Raw genomic sequence first — 16,467 nt, forward strand, 5'->3', positions numbered from 1 at the left:
AGAGTGGTGGAGGTCGCAGTGGATTAAAAAGACTATCAAATCCCCTTGGAAGAGTGGTGGAGGTTACAGTGGAATGAAAAGACAATATCAATGTCCCTTGGAAGAATGGTGGAGGTTACAGTGGAATAAAAATACAATATCAATGCCCCTTGGAAGAGTGGTGGAGTTTCCAATTAAATAAAAAGACAATATCAATGCCCCTTGGAAGAGACGTGGAGGTCACAGTGGAATAAAAAGACAATATTAATGCCCCTTGGAAGAGTGGTGGAGGTCACAGTAAAATAAAAAGACAATATCAGTGCCCCTTGGAAGAGTGGTGGAGGTTAGAGTGGAATAAAAAGACAATATCAATGCCCCTTGGAAGAGCTGTGGAGTTAACAGTGGTTTAACCAGAAAGTTTTAATGCACCGTGGAATAGACGTGGAGGTCACAGTACCTTAACAAGACGGTTGCAATGCTTCTTGGAAGAGTGATGGAGGTCGCAGTGGATGAAAAAGACAATATCAATGCCCCTTGGAAGAGTGGTGGAGGTTACAGTGGAATAAAAAGACAATATCAATGCCCTGTGTAAGAAACTTGCTGGTCACAGTAGCTTAACAATACGGTTTTAATGCCCCATGGAAGAGTCGTGGACGTCGCAGAGGAATAAAAAGACAATTTCAATGGACTTGGAAGAGTGCAGAAGGTTACAATTGAATGAAAGACATTGTCAATGCCAATTGGAAGAGCTGTGGAGCTCAGAGCGGTTTAACCAGACGGTTTTAATGCCCCTTGGAAGAGACTTGGAGGTCACAGTAGCTTATCAAGACGGTTTTAATGCCCCTTGGAAGAGTGGTGGAGGTCACAGTGGAATAAAAGTACAATATCAATGCCCCTTGAAAGAGTGGTGGAAGTTACAGTGAAATAAAAAGACAATATCAATGCCCCTTGGAAGAGCTGTGGAGTACAGAGTGGTTTAACTAAACGGTTTTAGTGCCCCTTGGAAGAGACGTGGAGGTCACAGTAGCTTAACAAGACGGTTTTAATGCCCCTTGGAAGAGTGGAGGAGGTCGCAGTGGATTAAAAATACAATATCAATGAACCTTGGAAGAGTGGTGGAGGTCGCAGTGGAATAAAAAGACAATATCAATGACCCTTGAAAGAGTGGTGGAGGTTGCAGTGGAATAAAAAGACAATATCAATGCCCCGTGGAAGAGACGTGGACATTACAGTAGCTTAACAAGACGGTTTTAATGCCACTTGGCAGAGTGGTGGAGGTGGCAGTGGAATAAAAAGACAATAACAATGCCCTGTGGAAGAGACGTGGAGGTGACAGTAGCTTAACAAGATGGTTTTAATGCCCCTTAAAACAGTGGTAGAGGTTACAGTGGAATAAAAGACAATATGAATGCCCTTTGGAAGAGTGGCGGAGGTCGCAGTGGAATAAAAAGACAATATCAATGCCCCTTGGAAGAGTGGTGGAGGTCGCAGTGGAATAACCTCACTGGTAAATGCTCTGCATAACTTCTCTGCTTGCTGTGTCTGCTGTAATCTAATGCTCTGCTTTGCTGATTCACCTCACTGGTACATGCTCTGCATAACTTCTCTGCTTGCTGTGTCTGCTGTAATCTAATGCTCTGCTTTGCTGATTCACCTCACTGGTACATGCTCTGCATAACTTCTCTGCTTGCTGTGTCTGCTGTAATCTAATGCTCTGCTTTGCTGATTCACCTCACTGGTACATGCTCTGCATAACTTCTCTGCTTTATCTGTCCCACTCCATTCAATACCCACATATGTCTGTCCCTTCCCCACTATAGATCTTATCTGCTTTTTAGAGGTGCTAAACTGCAGACACTAGAGTCCTAGCTCTGTGTTTGATCACCCAGCCATCTCCTTATGAAACGACCCGCTGCTAATTTAGCCATATGCAGCTCCCACAATGCCCTTCAGCTGATAGTTTAATGTGCCCTATATATTTTGAAGCTCTGTAAGGGGTGCACGCGTCTTCTTGTGCAAAGTGGCTTCTGAGAAAAGTGGCAGTTATTTCAGAGGCAGTTAGTCAGGGCAGGAGTCAGGTAACCAACACTTTGACCACTTACTCTCTTTTAACTATGTTTCTGTTAGCTCTCACTTTTTCCTCTATAGTCCTCCACTTTCTAGTAACCCCTCAAATCCGTACACCTAGTAAGAAACTCTTCATCTCCCGCTCCATCCTCCCCATTCATATCACCTCCTCCTCCAAATTATTCCTAAACATTCAATCCTGGATCTCCAAACACAGACATTCACCTCATGCTCTCTCTTGCTCCCACCTGCTAACACTTTCTCTGCTCCTCCTCACTGCTGAAGATATCTCTCCAATTACTGGTCCTCCTCGCCATATCCCCACAGTTACTTCTTCCTCCTATCCACGACCTTCCACAAACTGTCGCAACCCTTCTAACCTCATACCCATCCAACCAATCCCCACTCCCTTAGTTTCTCTAACAGGAGCTCTATGGAACGCTCGCTCTGTCTGCAACAAACTTTCTTTCATAAACGATCTTTTCATTACAAACAAACTTTCCTTCCTCGCCATCACTGAAACCTGGCTCACCCCCTCTGACACAGCCTCCCCAGCTGCACTTTCATATGGCGGATTCCACCTTTCCCACACCCCCCGCCCCAATGGCAAACATGGTGGAGGCGTAGGTTTTCTCCTATCAGAACACTGCGCTTTCAATCAAATCTCACTGCCACCCTCCGTTAAACTCCCCTCTTTTGAGGTGCACTGTGTGTGCATCTATTCCCCCTCCAACCTCCAACTGACCGTCGTTTACTGACCCCCAGGGCAAGCCACCACCTTCTTAGACCACTTCACCACCTGGCTGCTTCACTTCCTCTCCACTGACATCCCCACTATCATAATGGGTGACTTCAACATCCCCATTAACACTTCCCACTCGTCTGTCTCTAAGTTCCTATCTCTCACTTCCTCCTTCGGACTCACTCAATGGTCTTCCACACCCACCCACAAAGATGGCCACACACTGGACCTCGTCTTCACCCGCCTCTGTTCCCTATCTAACCTCTCTAACTCACCTCTCCCTCTCTCTGATCACAGCCTACTTACATTCTCTTCTCTCTCCTCCCCGGGGCAACAATCCCCACTCTACAAACTTGCATACCCTCACAGAAATCTCAAACACCTTGACTTACACTCACTCTCTGAATCCCTCCTCCCTCTTACAGACATAAATTCCTTACACGATGCAGACGTTGCTGCTGCTTCATATAACACCACAATAGCTGCAGCTCTATACTCAATCGCCCCTCTCACACACACCACATCTCGCACATTCAACAGGCAACCCTGGCACACTAAACTTACTAAAGAACTGCGCCGGGCCTCCGGGGTTGCAGAGCGGAGATGGAAAAGGTCTCACTCCATCGAGCACTTCAGCGCATTCAATCAATCCCTCACTAATTTCAAGTCCGCACTCACTACAGCAAAACAAACCTACTTCTCATCTCTCATATCCTCCCTATCTCACAACCCTAAACAGCTATTTAACACTTTCAACTCTCTCCTTCGTCCCCCAGCACCTCCTCCCTCTTCTCTCATCTCAGCCGAGGACTTTGCCTCATTCTTCAAACAGAAGATTGACACCATCAGACAAAACTTTTGCCTAAAGTCCACACAACCCCTCCTCATATCTATTCAACCCTCCTCCTCCAAACCCCACTTCTCCACCATTACAGAAGGTCAAGTCTCCTCTTTACTCTCCAAATCACACCTCACCACCTGCGAACTGGACCCAATCCCATCCCACCTCATCACTAACCTTACCACAGTCTTCATCCCAACCCTAACCCACCTCTTCAATCTGTCACTAACAACCGGTGTCTTCCCCGCATGTTTCAAACATGCCGCAATCACACCCATCCTCAAAAAGCCCTCCCTTGACCCTTCCTCTCTGACTAGCTACCGCCCCATATCACTCCTCCCCTTTCCCTCAAAACTACTAGAACAACATGTCCACCTTGAACTGTCCTCCCACCTCTCCTCCTGCTCCCTCTTCGACCGCCTGAAATCTGGCTTCCAACCGCATCACTCGACTGAAACTGCCCTGACCAAAGTCACCAACGACCTACTAAATGCCAAATCCAAGTGACACTACTCCATCCTCCTCCTTCTGGACCTGTCATCTGCCTTTGACACAGTGGACCACTCCCTCTTACTCCATATTCTCTCATTTCTTGGCATCACAGACTTGGCACGATCTTGGATCTCCTCATACTTAACAGACAGGACATTCAGCGTCTCTCACTCACGCACCACCTCCTCATCTCGCCCCCTATCTGTCGGTGTCCCCCAAGGTTCAGTTCTAGGACCTCTGCTCTTCTCCATCTACACCTTTGGCCTGGGACAGCTCATAGAGTCTCACGGTTTTCAGTATCACCTCTATGCTGACGACACACAAATCTTCCTATCTGTACCCGATATCTCCTCCCTACTAACCAAAATCCCACAATGTCTGTCCGCCATGTCATCCTTCTTCTCTAACAGATTTCTAAAACTCAACATGGATAAAACAGAGTTCATCATCTTTCCACCCTCTCATTCACATCCCCCATCTGACCTAGCCATCAACGTCAATGGCTGTTCACTCTCCCCAGTCCCACAAGCTCGCTGCCTTGAAGTAACCCTGTACTCTGATCTCTCCTTCAAGCCACATATCCAAGCCCTTTCCACTTCCTGCCGTATCCAACTCAAAAACATCTCCCGGATCCGTGCATTCCTCAGCAAAGACTCTGCAAAAACCCTAGTGCATACCCTCATCATATCCGGCCTCGACTACTGAAACCTCCTGCTCCGTGGTCTCCCTTACAACACTCTTGCGCCTCTCCAATCTATCCTAAACTCTGCTGCTCGACTAATTCACCTTTCCCTTAGCTATTCCCCGGCCTCTCTTCTCTGTCAATCTCTTCACTAGCTCCCCATTGCCCAGAGAATCCAGTTCAAAACTTTAACCATGGCATACAAAGCCATCCACAACCTTTATCCCCCATACATCTGTGACCTAGTCTCCCGGTACATAACTGCACACAACCTCTTATCCTCACAAGATCTCCTTCTCTACTCCCCTCTTATCTCCTCCTCCCACAATCGTATACAAGATTTCTCCCGTGCATCCCCCCTACTCTGGAACTCTCTACCCCAACACATCAGACTCTCGCTGACAGTGGAAAACTTCCAAAGAAACATGAAGACCCACCTCTTCCGACAAGCCTTCAACCTGCAGTAACCACCGCTGCACGACCAGCTCTACCCTCATATAATGTATCCTCACCCATCCCTTCGAGAATGTGAGCCCTCGCGGGCAGGGTACTCGCTCCTCATGTACCAGTCGCTGACTCGTTTTGTTAAGATTATGTAAATGCTTTTGTTATGTATATCCCTATCACATGTAAAGTGCCATGGAATAAATGGCGCTATAATAATAAATAATAATAATAATAAAAATAATATTAATAATAAAAAGACAATATCAATTCCCATAGGAAAAGTGGTGGAGGTTACAGTGGAATAAAAAGACAATATCAATGTCCCTTTGATGAGCTGTGGAATTCAGAGTGGTTTAACCAGATGGTTTTAATGCTCCTTGGAAGAGACGTGGAGGTCATAGTAGCTTAATAAGATGTTTTTAATGCCTCTTGGAAGAGTGGTGGAGTTCGCAGTGGTTTAAAAAGACAATATCGCTGCCCCTTAGAAGAGTGGTGGAGGTTACATTGGAATAAAAAGACAAAATCAATGCCCCGTGGAATAGACATGGAGGTTACAGCAGCTTAACAAGACAGTTTTAATGCCCCTTGGAAGAGCTGTGGAGTTCAGAGTGGTTTAACCAGACAGTTTTAATGCCCATTGGAAGTGACGTGGAGGTCACAGTAGCTTAAAGAGACGTTTTTAATGCCCCTTGGAAAAGTGGTGGAGGTCGCAATGGATTAAAAACACAATATCAATGCACCTTGGAAGAATGATGGAGGTCTAAGTGGAATAAAAAGACAATGTCAATGCCCCTTGGAAGAGTGGTGGAGGTTAGAGTGGAATAAAAAGACAATACCAATGCCCCTTGGAAGAGCTGTACAATTCAGAGTGGTTCAACCAGATGGTTTTATTGCCCCTTGGAAGAGACGTGGAGCTCACAGTAGATTAACAAGACGGTTTTAATGCCCCTTGGAAAAGTGGTGGAGGTCACAGTGGATTAAAAAGACAATATCAATGCCCCGTGAAAGAGTGGTGGAGGTTACAGTGAAATAAAAAGACAATATCAATGCCTCTTCAAAGAGCTATGGAGTTCAGAGTGGTTTAACCAGATGGTTTTAATGCCCCTTGGAAGAAAGGTGGAGGTTACAGTGAAATAAAAAGACAATATCAAGGCCCCTTGGAAAAGTGGTGGAGGTTACAGTGGAATAAAAAGACAATATCAATGTCCCTTGGAAGAAAGGTGGAGGTTACAGTGGAATAAAAAGACAATATCAATGCCCCTTGGAAAAGTGGTGGAGGTTACAGTGGAATAAAAAGACAATATCAATGTCCCTTGGAAGAATGGTGGAGGTTACAGTGGAATAAAAAGACAATATCAATGCCTCTTGGAAGAGTGGTGGAGGTCACAGTGGAATAAAAAGACAATATGAATGCACTTTGGAAGAGGTGTGGAGTTCACAGTGGTTTAGCCAGAAAGTTTTATTGCACCGTGGAATAGACGTGGATGTCACAGTACATTAACAAGATGGTTTCAATGCTTCTTGGAAGAGTGATGGAGGTCGCAGTGGATTAAAAATACAATATCAATGCCCCTTGGAAGAGTGGTGGAGGTTTCAATGGAATAAAGAGACAATATCAATGACCTGTGTAAGAAACTTGGAGGTCACAGTAGCTTAACAATACGGTTTTAAGGCCCCTTGGAAGAGTCGTGGACGTCGCAGAGGAATAAGAAGACAATATCAATGCCCTTGGAAGAGTGCAGATGGTTACAATGGAATAAAAAGACATTGTCAATGCCCCTTGGAAGAGCTGTGGAGCTCAGAGCGGTTTAACCAGACGGTTTTAATGCCGCTTGGGAGAGACTTGGAGGTCACAGTAGCTTAGCAAGACGGTTTTAATGCCCCTTGGAAGAGTGGTGGAGGTCGCAGTGGATTAGAAAGACAATATCAATGCCACTTGGAAGAGTGGTGAAGGTCCCAGTGGAATAAAAAGACAATATCAATGCCCCTTGGAAGAGTGGTGGAGGTTACAGTATAATAAAAAGACAGTATCAATGCCCAGTGAAAGAGACGTGGAGGTCACAGTAGCTTAACAAGACGACTTTAATGCCCCTTGGAAGAGAGGTGGAAGTTGTAGTGGAATAAAAAGACAATATCAATGCCCCTTGGAAGAGTGCTGGAGGGTGCATTGGAATAAAAAGACAATATCAATGCCCCTTGCAAGAGCTGTGGAGTTCAGAGTGGTTTAAATTGACGGTTTTATTGACCCGTCGAATTGACGTGGAGGTCAAAGTAGCTTAACAACACGGTTTTAATGCCCCTTGAATGAGTGGTGGATGTTACAGTGGAATTAAAAGACAATACCAATGCCCCGTGGAAGAGACGTGGAGGTCACAGTAGCTTGACAAGATGGTTTTAATGCCCCTTGGAGGACTGGTGAAGGTCGCAGTTGAATAAAAAGACAATAATAATGCCCCTTAGAAGAGCTGTGGAGTTCAGAGTGGAATAACCAGACGGTTTTAACGCCCCTTGGAAGAGACGATGTGGTCACAGTAACTTATCAAGACGGCTTTATTGCCCCCCGGTAGAGTGGTGGAGGTCGCAGTGGATTAAAAAGACAATATTAATGCCCCTTGGAAGAGTGGTGGAGGTCGCAGTGGAGTACAAAAACAATATAGATGCCCCTTGGAAGATTGGTGGAGGTTACAATTGAATAAAAAGCCAATATCAATGCCCCTTCGAAGACACGTGGAGGTCACAGTAGCTTAAGAAGATGGTTTTAATGCCCCTTGGAGAGTGGTGGAGGTCGCAGTGGAATAAAAAGACAATATCAATGCCCCTTGGAAGAGTGGGGGAGGCTAGAGTGGTATAATTAGACAATACAAATGCCCCTTGGAAGAGCTGTGGAGTTCAGAGAGGTTTAACCAGATGGTTTTAATGCCCCTTGGAAAAGATTTTGACGTCACAGTAGCTTAACAAGACCGTTGTAATGCCCCTTGGAAGAGTGGTGGAGGTCACAGTGGATTTAAAAGACAATATCAATGCCCCTTGGAAGAGTGGTGGAGGTCGCAGTGGAATAAAAAGACAAAATCAATGCCCCTTGGAAGAGTGGTGGAGGTTAGAGTGGTATAAAAAGACAATACAAATGCCCCTTGGAAGAGCTGTGGAGTTCAGCGTAGTTTAACCAGATGGTTTTAATGCCCATTGGAAGAGACTTCGACGTCACAGTAGCTTAACAAGACCGTTTTAATGCCCCTTGGAAGAGTAGTGGAGGTCGCAGTGGATTAAAATGACAATATCAATGCCCCTTGGAAGAGTGGTGGAGGTCGCAGTGGAATAAAAAGACAAAATCAATGCCCCGTGGAAGAGTGGTGGAGGTTACAGTGGAATAAAAAGACAATATCAATGCCCCTCAGAAGAGCTGTGGAGTTCAGAGTGATTTAACCAGACGGTTTTAATGCCCCTTGAAAGAGACGTGGAGGTCACAGTAGCTTAACAAGACTGTTTTAATGCCCCTTGGAAGAGTGGTGGAGGTCGCAGTGGATTAAAAAGACAAAATCAATGCTCTTTGGAAGAGTGGTGGAGGTTACAGTGGAATAAAAGACAATATCAATGCCCCGTGGAAGAGTTGTGGAAGTCACTGTAGCTCAAAAAGATGGTCATAATGCCGCTTGGAAGAGAGGTGGAGGTCGCAGTGGAATAAAAAGACAATGTCAATGCCCCTTGGAAGAGTGCTGGAGGTTAGAGTGGAATAAAAAGAAAATGCAAATGCCCCTTGGAAGAGCTGTGGAGTTCAGAGTGGTTTATCCAGATGGTTTTAATGCCCTTGGAACAGACTTCGACGTCACAGTAGCTTAACAAGACGGTTTTAATGCCCCTTGGAAGAATGGTGGAAGTCGCAGTGGATTAAAAAGACAATATCAATGCCCCTTGGCAGAGTGGTGAAGGTCGCAGTGGAATAAAAAGACAAAATCAATGCCCCTTGGAAGAGTGGTGGAGGTTACAGTGGAATAAAAAGGCAATATCAATGCTCCTCGGAAGAGCTGTGGAGTTCAGAGTGGTTTAACCAGACGGTTTTAATGCCCCTTGGAAGAGACGTGGAGGTCACAGTAGCCTATCAAGACTGTTTTAATGCCCCATGGAAGAGTGGTGGAGGTCGGAGAGGATTAAAAAGACAATATCAATGCCCCTTAGAAGATAGGTTGAAGTCGCAGTGGAATAAAAACACAATATCAATGCCCTTTGGAAGAGTGGTGGAGGTTACAGTGGAATAAAATGACAATATTAGTGCCCCGTGGAATAGACATGGACGTCACAGTAGCTTAATAAGACGGTTTTAATGCCCCTTGGAAGAGTGGTTGAGATCGCAGTGGATTAAAAAGACAATATCAATGCCCCTTAGAAGATAGGTTGAAGTCGCAGTGGAATAAAAAGACAATATCAATGCCCTTTGGAAGAGTGGTGGAGGTTACAGTGGAATAAAAGACAATATCAATGCCCCGTGGAAGAGATGTGGAGGTCACTGTAGCTTAACAAGATGGTCTTAATGCCGCCTGGAAGAGTGGTGGAGGTCGCAGTGGAATAAAAAGACAATGTCAATGCCCCTTGGAAGAGTGGTGGAGGTTAGAGGGAAATAAAAAGGCAATACAAATGCCCCTTGGAAGAGCTGTGGAGTTCAGAGTGGTTTAACCAGATGGTTTTAATGCCCTTGGAAGAGACTTCGACGTCACAGTAGCTTAACAAGACGGTTTTAATGCCCCTTGGAAGAGTGGTGGAGGTCACAGTGGATTAAAAAGACAATATCAATGCCCCGTGGAAGAGTTGTGGAGGTCAATGTAGCTTAACAAGATGGTCTTAATGCCGCTTGGAAGAGTGGTGGAGGTCGCAGTGGAATAAAAAGACAATGTCAATGCCCCTTGGAAGAGTGGTGGAGGTTAGAGGGAAATAAAAAGACAATACAAATGCCCCTTGGAAGAGCTGTGGAGTTCAGAGTGGTTTAAATTCACGGTTTCAATGCCCCTTGGAAGAGACGTGGAGGTCGCAGTTGATTAAAAAGACAATATTAATGCCCTTTGGAAGAGTGGTGGAGGATGCAGTGGAATAAAAAGGCAATATCAATGCCCCGTGGAATTGACGTGGAGGTCAAAGTAGCTTAACAACACGGTTTTAATGGCCCTTGGAAGAGTGGTGGAGGTCGCAGTTGATTAAAAAGACAATATAAATGTCCATTAGAAGAGTGGTGGAGGTCACAATGGAATAAAAAGACAATATCAAAGCCCCTTGGAAAAGCTGTGGAGTTCACAATGGTTTGACCAGAAGTTTTTAAGGCACCGTGGAATAGACATAGAGGTCACAGTAGCTAAACAAGACAGTTTTAATGCTTCTTGGAAGAGTGATGGAGGTCGTAGAGGATTAAAAAGACAAAATCAATGCCCCTTGGAAGAGTGGTGGAGGTTACAGTGGAATAAATAGACATTGTCAAAGTCCCTTGGAAGAGCTGTGGAGCTCAGAGCGGTTTAACCAGACGGTTTTAAAGCACCTTGGAAGAGACTTGGAGGTCACATTAGCTTAACAAGACCGATTTAATGCCCCTTGGAAGAGTGGTGGAGGTCGCAATGGAATAAAAAGACAATATCAATGCCCCGTGGACGGGACATGGAGGTGACAGTAGCATAACAAGACGGTTTTAATGCCCATTGGAAGAGTGGTGGAGGTCGCAGTGGATAAAAAAGACAATATCAAAGCCCCTTGGAAGAGTGGTGGAGGTCGCAGTGGAAAACAGACAATATCAATGCCCCTTGGAAGAGTGGTGGAGGTTACAGTCGAATAAAAAGACAATATCAATGCCTCTTGGAAGAGCTGTGGAGTACAGAGTTGTTTAACCAGACGGTTTAATGCCCCTTGGAAGAGACTTGGAGGTCACAGTAGCTTAACAAGATGGTTTTAATGCCCCTTGGAAGAGAGTTGGAGGTCGCAGTGGAATAAAAAGACAATATTAATGCCCCTTGGAAGAGTAGTGGAGGTCGCTGTAAAATAAAAAGACAATATCAATGCCCCTTGGAAGAGTGGTGGAGGTTACAGTGGAATAAAAAGACAATATCAAAGCCCCTTGGAAGAGCTGTGGAGTTCACAGTGGTTTAACCAGAAGGTTTTAAGGCACCGTGGAATAGACGTGGAGGTCACAGTAGCTAAACAAGACAGTTTTAATGCTTCTTGGAAGAGTGATGGAGGTCGTAGAGGATTAAAAAGACAAAATCAATGCCCCTTGGAAGAGTGGTGGAGGTTACAGTGGAATAAAAATACAATATCAATGCCTCTTGCAAGAGCTGTGGAGTTAAAAGTGGTTTAAATTGACGGTTTTAATGCCCCATCGAAGAGATGTGGAGGTCACAGCAGGTTAACAAGACGGTTTTAATGCCCCTTGGAAGAGTGGTGGAGGTTACAGTCGAATAAAAAGACAATATCAATGAATCTTGGAAGACCCGTGGAGTTCAGTTTGGTTTAACCAGACGGTTTTAATTCCCCTTGGAAGAGACGTTGAGGTCACAGTAGCTTATCAAAACTGTTTTAATTCCACTTGGAAGAGAGGTGGAGGTCGCAGTGGATTAAAGATACAATATCAATGCCACTTGGAAGAGTGGTGAAGGTCCCAGTGAAATAAAAAGACAATATCAATGCCCCTTGTAAGAGTGGTGGAGGTTACAGTGGAATAAAAAGACAATATCAATGCCCCGTGAAAGAGACGTGGAGGTCACAGTAGCTTAACAAGACGGTTTTAATGCCCGTTGGAAGAGAGGTGGAAGTTGCAGTGGAATAAAAAGATAAAATCAATGCCCCTTCGAGGAGTGCTGGAGGTTACATTGGAATAAAAAGACAATATCAAAGCCCCATGCAAGAGCTGTGGAGTTCTGAGTGGTTTAAATTGACGGTTTTAATGCCCCTTGGGAGGCATTGGTAGGGACGCAGAGGTGACAGTAGCTTAGCAAGACGGTCTTAATGCCCCTTGGAAGAGTGGTGGAGGTCGCAGTGGATTAAAAAGACAATTTGAATGCCCCTTGGAAGAGTGGTGGAGGTCGCAGTGGAATAAAAAGACAATATCAATGCCCCTTGGAAGAGTGGTGGAGGTTACAGTTGAATAAAAAGACATTATCAATGCCCCTTGGAAGAGTGATGAAGGTTACTGTGGAATAAAAAGACAATATCAATGAGCCTTGGAAGAGTGGTGGAGGTCGCAGTGGAATAAAAAGACATTATCAATGCCCCTTGGAAGAGTGGTGGAGGTCGCAGTGGAATAAAAAGACAATATCAATGCCCCTTGGACGAATAGTGGAGGTTATAGTGGAATAAAAAACAATTTCAATGCCCCGTGGAAGAGACGTGGAGGTCACAGTAGCTTAACCAGACGGTTTTAATGCCTGTTGGAGGACTGGTGGAGGTTGCAGTGGATTAAAAAGACAATATCAATGCCCCTTGGAAGAGTGGTGGAGGTCGCAGTGGAATAAAAAGACAATATCAATGCCCCGTGGAAGGGACGTGGAGGTCACAGCAACTTAACAAGACGGTTTTAATGCCCCTTGGAAGAGCGGTGGAGGTTACAGTTGAATAAAAAGACAATATCAATGCCTCTTGGAAGAGCTGTGGAGTTCAGAGTGGTTTAACCATGCGGTTTTAATGCCCCTTGGAAGAGACATGGAGGTCACAGAAGCTTATCAACACTGTTTTAAAGCCCCTTGGAGGAGTGGTAGAGGTCGCAGTGGAATAAAAAGACAATATTAATGCCCCTTGGAAGAGTGGTGGAGGTTACAGTTGAATTAAAAGACAATATCAATGTCCCTTGGAAGAATGGTGGAGGTTACAGTGGAATAAAAAGACAATATCAATGCCCCTTGGAAGAGTGGTGGAGGTTCCAATTAAATAAAAAGACAATGTCAATACCCCTTGGAAGAGACGTGAAGATCACAGTGGAATAAAAAGACAATAGCAATGCCACTTGGAAGAGCGGTGGAGGTCGCAGTAAAATAAAAAGACAATATCAATGCCCCTTGGAAGAGTTGTGGAGGTTAGAGTTGAATAAAAAGACAATATCAATGCCCCTTGGAAGAGTTGTGGTGTTCACAGTGGTTTAACCAGAAAGTTCTAATGCACCATGGAATAGACGTGGAGGTCACATTAGCTTAACAAGACGGTTTCAATGCTTCTTGAAAGAGTGTTGGAGGTCGCAGTGTATTTAAAAGACAATATCAATGCCCCTTGGAAGAGTTGTGGAGATTACAGTGGAATAAAAAGACAATATCAATGCCCTGTGTAAGAAACTTGGAGGTCACAGTAGCTTAACAAGACGGTTTTAATGCCCCTTGGTAGAGTCGTGAACGTTGCAGAGGAATAAAAAGACAATATCAATGCACTTGGAAGAGTGTAGAAGGTTACAATGGAATAAAAAGACATTGTCAATGCCCCTTGGAAGAACTGTGGAGCTCAGAGCGTTTTAACCAAACGGTTTTAGTGCCCCTTGGAAGAGACGTGGAGGTCACAGTAGCTTAACAAGACGGTTTTAATGCCCCTTGGAAGAATGGTGGAGGTCGCAGTTAATTAAAAAGACAATATCAATGAACCTTGAAAGAGTGATGGAGGTCGCAGTGGAATAAAAAGACAATATCAATGCCCCTTGGAAGAGTGGTGGAGGTTACAGTGGAACAAAAAGACAATATCAATGCCTCTTGGAAGAGTGATGGAGGTTACAGTGGAATAAAAAGACAATATCAATGCCCCGTGGAAGAGACGTGGACATCACAGTAGCTTAACAAGACGGTTTTAATGCCCCTTGGCAGAGTGGTGGAGGTCGCAGTGGAATAAAAAGACAATAACAATGCCCTGTGGAAGAGACGTGGAGGTCACTGTAGCTTAACAAGACGGTTTTAATGCCCCTTAGAACTGTGGTGGAGGTTACAGTGGAATAAAAGACAATATCAATACCTTTGGAAGAGTGGTAGAGGTCGCAGTGGAATAACCTCACTGGTACATGCTCTGCATAACTTATCTGCTTGCCGTGTCTGCTGTAATCTAATGCTCTGCTTGGCTGATTCACCTCACTGGTACATGCTCTGCATAACTTCTCTGCTTGCTGTGTCTGCTGTAATCTAATGCTCTGCTTTGCTGATTCACCTCACTGGAACATGCTCTGCATAACTTCTCTGCTTGCTGTGTCTGCTGTAATCTAATGCTCTGCTTTGCTGATTCACCTCACTGGTACATGCTCTGCATAACTTCTCTGCTTGCTGTGTCTGCTGTAATCTAATGCTCTGCTTTGCTGATTCACCTCATTGGTACATTCTCTGCATAACTTTTCTGCTTTATCTGTCCCACTCCATTCAATACCCACATATGTCTGTCCCTTCCCCACTATAGATCTTATCTGATTTTTAGAGGTGCTAAACTGCAGAGACTAGAGTCCTAGCTCTGTGTTTGATCACCCAGCCATCTCCTGGTGAGACGACCCGCTGCTAATTTAGCCATATGCAGCTCCCACAATGCCCTTCACCTGATAGTTTAATGTGCCTTATATATTTAGAAGCTCTGTAAGGGGTGCACTTGTGCTGGGGTGTGCACGTGTCTTCTTGTGCAAAGTGGCTTCTGAGATAAGTGGCAATTATTTCAGAGGCAGTAAGTCAGGGCAGGAGTCAGGTAACCAACACTTTGACCACTTACTCTCTTTTAACTATGTTAATGCTTGCTCTGTCTGCAACAAACTTTCCTTCATCCACGATCTTTTCATTACAAACAAACTTTCCTTCCTCGCCATCACTGAAACCTGGCTCACCCTCTGACACAGCCTCCCCAGCTGCACTTTCATATGGCGGATTCCACCTTTCCCACACCGCCCCCCCAACGGCAAACATGGCGGAGGTGTAGGTTTTCTCCAATCAGAACACTGTGCTTTCACCCAAATCCTACTGCCACCCTCCGTTACACTCCCATCTTTTGAGGTGCACTGTGTGCGCATCTATTCCCCCTCCAACCTCCAACTCGCCGTCGTTTACCGACCCCCAGGGCAAGCCACCACCTTCTTAGACCGCTTCACCACCTGGCTGCTTCACTTCCTCTCCACTGACATCCCCACTATCATAATGGGTGACTTCAACATCCCCATTAACACTTCCCACTCGTCTGTCTCTAAGTTCCTATCTTTCACTTCCTCCTTCGGACTCACTCAATGGTCTTCCACACCCACCCACAAAGATGGCCCCACACTGGACCTCATCTTCACCCACCTCTGTTCCCTATCTAACCTCTCTAACTCACCTCTCCCTCTCTCTGATCACAGCCTACTTACATTCTCTTCTCTCTCCTCCCCGGGGCAACAATCCCCACTCCACAAACTTGCATACCCTCACAGAAATCTCAAATATCTTGACTTACAATCACTCTCTGAATCCCTCCTCCCTATTACAGACATAAATTTCTTACACGATGCAGACGTTGCTGCTGCTTCATATAACTCCACAATAGCTGCAGCTCTAGACTCAATCGCCCCTCTCACACACACCACATCTCGCACATTCAACAGGCAACCCTGGCACACTAAACTTACTAAAGAACTGCGCCGGGCCTCCAGGGTTGTGGAGCGGAGATGGAAAAGGTCTCACTCCATCGAGCACTTCATCGCATTCAAGCAATCCCTCACTAATTTCAAGTCCGCACTCACTACAGCAAAACAAACCTACTTCTCATCTCTCATATCCTCCCTATCTCACAACCCTAAACAGCTATTTAACACTTTCAACTCTCTCCTTCGTCCCCCAGCACCTCCTCCCTCTTCTCTCATCTCAGCCGACGACTTTGCCTCATTCTTCAAACAGAAGATTGACACCATCAGACAAAACTTTTGCCTAAAGTCCACACAACCCGTCCTCATATCTATTCAACCCTCATCCTCCAAACCCCACTTCTCCACCATTACAAAAGGTCAAGTCTCCTCTTTACTCTCCAAATCACACCTCACCACCTGCGCACTTGACCCAATCCCATCCCACCTCATCACTAACCTCACCACAGTCTTCATCCCAACCCTTACCCACCTCTTCAATCTGTCACTAACAACCGGTGTCTTCCCCTCATGTTTCAAACATGCCGCAATCACACCCATCCTCAAAAAGCCCTCCCTTGACCCTTCCTCTCTGACTAGCTACCGTCCCATATCACTCCTCCCCTTTGCCTCAAAACTACTAGAACAACATGTCC

Source organism: Phyllobates terribilis, unplaced genomic scaffold, assembly GCF_046119375.1.
Source record: "Phyllobates terribilis strain yellow unplaced genomic scaffold, ASM4611937v1 Scaffold_512__1_contigs__length_1264483, whole genome shotgun sequence".
NCBI classification, from domain to species: domain Eukaryota; kingdom Metazoa; phylum Chordata; class Amphibia; order Anura; family Dendrobatidae; genus Phyllobates; species Phyllobates terribilis.